Source organism: Pteropus alecto, unplaced genomic scaffold, assembly GCF_000325575.1.
Source record: "Pteropus alecto unplaced genomic scaffold, ASM32557v1 scaffold413, whole genome shotgun sequence".
NCBI classification, from domain to species: domain Eukaryota; kingdom Metazoa; phylum Chordata; class Mammalia; order Chiroptera; family Pteropodidae; genus Pteropus; species Pteropus alecto.
In genome coordinates this window covers 1-6866 of record NW_006434120.1, presented here as the reverse complement: position 1 = coordinate 6866, position 6866 = coordinate 1, and the positions used below count along the sequence as shown (strand labels likewise).

At 32.0% G+C, this 6866-nt stretch overlaps 1 pseudogene; it reads right to left on the bottom strand.

Annotated features, from left to right (window-relative positions):
• Nucleotides 1-619: 619 nt before the first annotated feature.
• Nucleotides 620-738, bottom strand: LOC112477476 (annotated as a pseudogene).
• Between the last annotated feature and the right edge of the window lie 6128 nt (nucleotides 739-6866).

The following is a 6866-nucleotide window of genomic DNA, read 5'->3' as shown; positions in this document are numbered from 1 at the left end:
ATTTTCTCAGTTAATCCCTACAACCCCTGATGGCAGGTATGTTAATATACAGATTCAGCATAAGCAAATTAAAGTGCAGAAGAATTAGGCAATTTGAGCAAGTGAACACAATTAAGTGGCAACGCGGGAATTCTAATGCAAGTTTGACTTCAAATTCTGTTCCATGTACTGTAAATAGTATTGATAATAACACATACATATTATTATTTTATCCTTGGATTTATCATTATATATTGCTATAATAAAAAATTACTATACTTGAAACAATAAAGTAAATGGAATATGTTTTTAATAAAATTCGTTATTTCAACTTAATAGACATTTTCTCAACTGATTAACAAATTACTATAAGAAACATAATTGGTGAAAAATATGTCAATATATGCAAAATATTTCAAATTTTTTTCTTAGAGATAAAATTAAAAATGGTTATTTAAAAATGTTTCTTATTATCCTGTATCAATGTGTTAATTTGACAGAATTACAGCTTTAATTCAAGTTGTTATCAGTATCTTTCTTTTTTTCTTTTTTTTTTTTAGGCGAGGTAATCCTTGGTTGACCTCACAGATTACACAGACCTTGTCAGCTTACAATCCCTTATTTTTTTTTAATTTTTTTACGCCTATGGCACCTGGTCTTCCTAGGTGGTCTCCCATCCAAGTTCTAACCAAGCCCGACCCTGCTTAGCTTCCGAGATCAGATGGGATTGGGCTTGTTCAGGGTGGCATGGCCATAGACTGTTATCAGTATCTTTAAACTCATAACAATAAGGCGATAATTTAACCAGATACCATGTAACATATATAAAAACAAAATATTTTACCTTGAGAGGGCTGCACACACCCTCAGTGATATGCCCAACAACTTTCTGAATATTTTTTAACACCTACAATTAATTATAACTGAAAATTTGTTTTCCATATTACACTTTGCTTTACATACATTAAAAAAAAATAATACATATGATTAATGACATAACAAAAATTTTAAATAACCTTGATAATATTTTATTAAGTTCCATATTTTTAGGACATTACTAATTATGTTAACATCTGACTCTAGAGGTCTGTTAATTTATTTGGCTTTTGATTAATAAAATGAAAAAGTAAATATATGAGTCCGTGTATTTACTCAGTATATTAAAGGCAGCAAAATATATTAATTGAAGAAAGTGATGTGAAGATGTATTAGCATTTGTTCTACAAACATCTTATTCTGGGCAGTGAGGCTGAAAACATAAGCTGAAGATATAAAAATGTAAACCACATTTTGCAATCTAATGGGAAAACTGACATTTACTAAATACCAACTATTAATCACGCTCTGGATTGGGTACTTGGCATTTACTGCTTAAAACCACTTTAATTTTTACAGATGGTGAAACCGAGGCTTAGAAGAATTAAACCATTCCCATAGAATAACCTATTCCATCTAACTCCAATCTATTTTCTTCCCACCTTTAACACTGCCTCTCACATAAACTTTACTGAAACTTTACTGAAACGTCTTTTAAAAAATACATCTCTTAAACTGGGTAATTAAGATAACAGAAAACAACTTTAAAAAGTGCAGAGTTTGTGCCAATCTAACATAGGTACCAAAGAATTAAAAATGAGGAACTTAAGTCTTGCCACCAATTTGTACACTGGCCTCTCCAGCAGAATGAAATGGCACCAAGCTATGCAAAACAGAGGTGAGACCAGTCAGAATGTTTCTCTTCACTTTCTACCCAAAATAGAACATCTTAATTATCCATTAACCCCTCTACAACACTCATCTACAACAAAGATTTGAAATTCTATGAACAAAAGATATCAGTGACTAAAAAATTTAGCCATTTTTCTTCCTTGGAATTGAGACCAAAATTTTAAGTACATTTAATATGTAGATAATTATTTTAAAAACTTTAAAACAGTCACATGAGAATGACAAAACGAGTTGGGTAGAAGGAATGAACGAATTAGTAGCTTAATGGTCTTAAGTAAGTCACTCAGCCTATTTATTCACCGATAAAATGAAGATGACACCACCTTTCACCTTTAAAGTTCTGTGACATGGAAGATCTGGGATAATACATACAAAGGCACTCCAGAAATGCCTTAAAAGTGAAGCGGATGAGTCCAGGCTTGACATGGAAGGTGATAAGGTCCACTATAAAAGTGTGAACAAATGTGTGACAGGATGAAAGTGATGGAGAAGAAAGTTTATCAGTAGAAAAAGGAGAAAACTAGAAGAAGATTAAGATGCTTATTGTACCTTGTAGGTATAGAGAACTTTTCTCCATGAAGAGGACAATAATAAGACTAGAAACAGAGAAGTCTTATGTTATTTTCTATATTTAGGCATTAGTAATAACAATTGGAGGATCCACGTTGTGTAGTTAACATGCTTTAAGAGAGCTTCAAGGTGTTCTTTTTCAGAAGCAGTATCTTGATGGAGCCAAGCCAATATACCTTCTACAAATCTAATAACAATTTTTTTAAAAACTCTAAATGTTCATAAAGATTTCATTCAGAAAAACATCAAATATACCAATATTGTCTGATTACTATACTTCAGAGTTTCATGGGAATGCATTTCAACAGTCCAGGTTACCTCCCAGGTCCTCTTTTTTAAGAGCATCAGTAAGTACACAGGCAACCATACTTCTGGAATTCATCTAAGGTATACCTAGGAGAAACAAGTTATTTGAAAAATAGTTGTTGCTCTTCTTAATGGTTATATCAAAGTATTCATGCAATTTCTAAGATAAGCAAGACATCTGACGCTTCTTTACACAACTCTCTCAAACAATAACGTTTTTAAACAAAAAAAATATGAAAAAAGTTATCACAATAAAAATTCAATCTAAAGGTATATACTTTCACTCCTCATAAGAAAGAATTATGAGATTTGGGCTCAATCACAGGGGCAGAGGCAATAAAAAAAAAGCAGTGGATTTGGTAAAAGTAAAAAGCAACATAACGTGAAAATCCTCTACTCTTCAGGTTTCAGTACTCTGCTAGTTTAAAATATGATGTCCCACTGTTCACATAAGGCCATAATATCTAGTTCTCAGAAGTTAATTACAACTCTGCAATCCAAAAAAACCCAAGAATTTTCATCTACATTAAAAAAAAACTGCTCTTTAGACATATTATCACAATTTACCATCAAAATTTGCCCAAAACATACTATCTATTTTTAAAAGTTTATTTTGACTCCAATGTTCGGACATATAATATGTTTCTTAAATTTACTGGCTACCTAGGCACACAGAGCAAATAACTTAGTTTTACATATATTTAGACATCATCAGTGTGGTTGAAAGTGGAGGAAAAAAAGACTTTCTAAGGTGTGGAAATTTTTAATGAAGGGAAACTTTGAAATGAAAGATCAGGCAATCTGAGGTGAAATTGTAGTATGGCTCAGAGTTGCCACGAGTGCCCATTTCTTGGACCAAAATTACCCTTTGTTTCCCATTATCGCTACCATTTTTTACATCTCTCACCTAATTGAAAGTTCTATTTTAAAAGTATAAAGGAAAACAAAATACTTTTTCATGGTCCAATGATAACAGATTCTAGACCCACTAAATTTTAAGCCCCTAAACAGTATTTCATTATTGTACATATAAACAAAAGTTACCAAAAATTTTCAAAGGTTTCCAAAGAATTAATTTCTTAGACTATACTGCTTTCTTTTATATGCTACTGATTTAATTAAAAAATCATATTTTTTAAAAAACACAAGCCGGAAAAGGGAATATTTTTAAATAAAAGGGAACGAGTAGTGAAGTAGATGATAACCATAAATTTTTAGGAATCTGAACTTTTTTAAAGAACCATTCACTGAAAACCAGATCATTGTTCTTTGTATGTGTTTGTTTTCAGTTAAAAGGAAATGCTTTTGAAACTCCCTGCAGTGACATACTAGCAATATGTGAAGATGAAAACATGATATTAAGCTGAGTTTTGTTAAACTGCACAACTGCCTTGTATTCACTTACTATTTTCTTAATAACAAATTAGAACCAAAATGCTTACTTCTATTTTTTCCCTCATGCTCTCAAATTATAAAAGTTTAGTGTAAAAAAATACATTCCTTTTAATGATTACCAATTTAATGGAATGACTTTTGATCAAATGACTAATTATCACAGAATAAAATGTACAAACTTCCAACTTTTTAAATATATAAAACTAATCCTCATCCTCAGGATCCAACAGACCACAATAAATAGAAACAATATAACTTCTGTTTTTAGTACTATTCACTGTGGCCACAAGTTATATTAGAAACCATTGGCACTTGAAGTGTGTGTTGGGGGAGATTATCAAAATACAATACTGTGAAATATCAATAAATATTAATATTAATGTTAATCTTGTTGCAATAACATAACCTGAAGCAAAAACAGTACAAGTTACAATAAACTTTCAATGATATGTAGACATGAAACATTTCTTCCCAGAGATAGAAGAAAACTTCCTTGATCAAAAGCAAATTCTTTTCCAAAAGAGGTCAAAAATTCAAAATACGGCTTTTCAAAGGTGAAAGTTAAAATTATGTAAATATTTTAAACTACCTCTAGTAAAATAAAAAAATTAAATCTCCATTTTTATTATATCTACCAAAAAAAAAATTCTGTTCGAAACCAGATTAAAAGATGAAAATTTTGGTCAAAAACAAATTAAAAGATAAAATAATAGTGTAAAAGCCTCTCTAAGAAATGCAACAAATACATGAAGAATGAAGGAAAATCAATATTGTACATATCACTACATTCTTTAATAATTTATATTCTGAAGATTTACCAGTGGAAAGAAGACATGATTTTTTTTTCATTTCCACTTATAACAAATTACTTTTTGAAAAAATTTCTACACTTAATTTTTCAAAAGTTAATAATGCATTAACATTTCAGTTATATACTATCTAGCAAAAACTGAGTACAGCAAATTTCCCCAAGGACTTCAATAATTGACATTTTTCTTTTACATGATATCTATCACATTTGAGATACAATAATGAACAATGAAGCTATTACATGTTACTTAAAGTTCATATATTGCCATCTTATGGTTAATATGATATATTATGTTTTTGTTAAAGAATCCACTTTGAAAATAGATGAATACTTAATGCAAGGCCAATTTCCCCCTTTTTAGCATTCATTTTGTGATAATCAACTCGTCTTAAAATTCCTCTTCCCCGCTCATCTTCCAAATGCCTCTTACAATCTTCCAAATTGCACTACTGCTTCCTTATTCCTTAGACTGTGCCCTTCAGAGATAAATCTTTCCTCTTGATTATAGTTCTATTCTTTGTCTTCTAAGCTTTTGCTTGGCTGTCATGTACCCCCTCAATACACTCCCTTGTAGTTGATACTTTCCAGTACATCTCGTTTTAAAATAAAAATAATAGCTAATATATAGTGATGAGCAAAGTTTTATGATAAACTTATGTGAAAAATCTAGTTTAATCTTCACAACGGCCTTGTAAAATAGACACTAACTTTAACCTCATTTTACAGCTAAGGAAACAGAAGCTTATAAAACTGCAGAAGCTTGTCAAAAGCCCACCTTCTAAACCTGTATGCAGTATTGATACTTTACAAGTGTTGATCAAAACTCAAAATTCAGTGAAAACATATTTACATATACAAGTCAGCTGACCTTTCCAAGTGTCCCAAACACACTAAGGCATTTTTGTAAAAAAGATTAACCTTTTGTCTACAGCCATGCCACCCTGAACAACCCAGATCCCGTCTGATGTCATAAGCTAAGCAGGGTTGGGCCTGGTTAGTATTTGCATGGGAGACCACCTAGGAAGATGGTTCCGTAGTTGTAAAAAATTTAAAAAAATAAGGGATTGTAAACTGACAAGGGATTGTATACTGACAAGGTCATTGTACTCTGTGAAGTCAACCAAGGCTTGCTTCGCCTAAAAAAAAATAAATAAATAACTTTTTGAAAAAATTAGAATCTGTGAAAAACATAAACTTTAATATAATCAAACACCAAATGATTTAAATCCTACAAGACTCATAATTAAAGACCAATTCCACAAAATGAAGACACTAGGAAAGAAATTTCAAAGTAGATACACTATGTAAGTTGATGATACATAATGAACAATGCTGTTTGCTTAATCATTTCCACTAACCATATAATTTTTTTCTACATAGAGTTGCGGTACAATATCATACCAGTCACTGGTGCCTAATCAGGTCCGTCGCCATTTTTATATCTATCAAGGTGATCACCCCTCCCACAATAGTCATCATCTATCATTATACAAACATCACAATATGAAGGACTCTATTCCCCTTCAGCTTGTCACACATCCTCCCATCCGACTAAATGATATTTTAATGCATCGATGTGCTGGAGGATAACATTATATTTTGTCCCTTGAACATAAAATCCAGCTTTGTTTTCTGTTTTAGAAAACTGCTATGAATTGGACAGCTTGATTCATGGGATTACTTGCTTGATGTTGCTGTGCAGAGCGTCACAAACGCAGTGAGGAAGAAAACGTAAAGGAGCGTCTCTGCAGGAGTGCACCGCAGAGTCATTTCTCAGGGTCCGGGGGGCTGCCAAGGCTTGTAACCTAGAGTGAATAAAAGGTAAGTACAAGGCTTCCTGACCTATTCATTTCTCTTCAGAGCACAGAAGTTTACCTTAAAGCAACACAATTAGTATAGAAATAGACAGCGATTTGGCGTCTCTGTTTCTAAACCTTCCTTAGGAAATTTGGTTCACTTCAGTAATTGATCCAAAAAGATGTAAATGGCCATGCAGATTCCTCCCAAAAGACGAAAACACAGCCATCTGGCTTTACACTGGGAGCGCTTTCGAGGTCACGTGACCTCTACAAGGTGA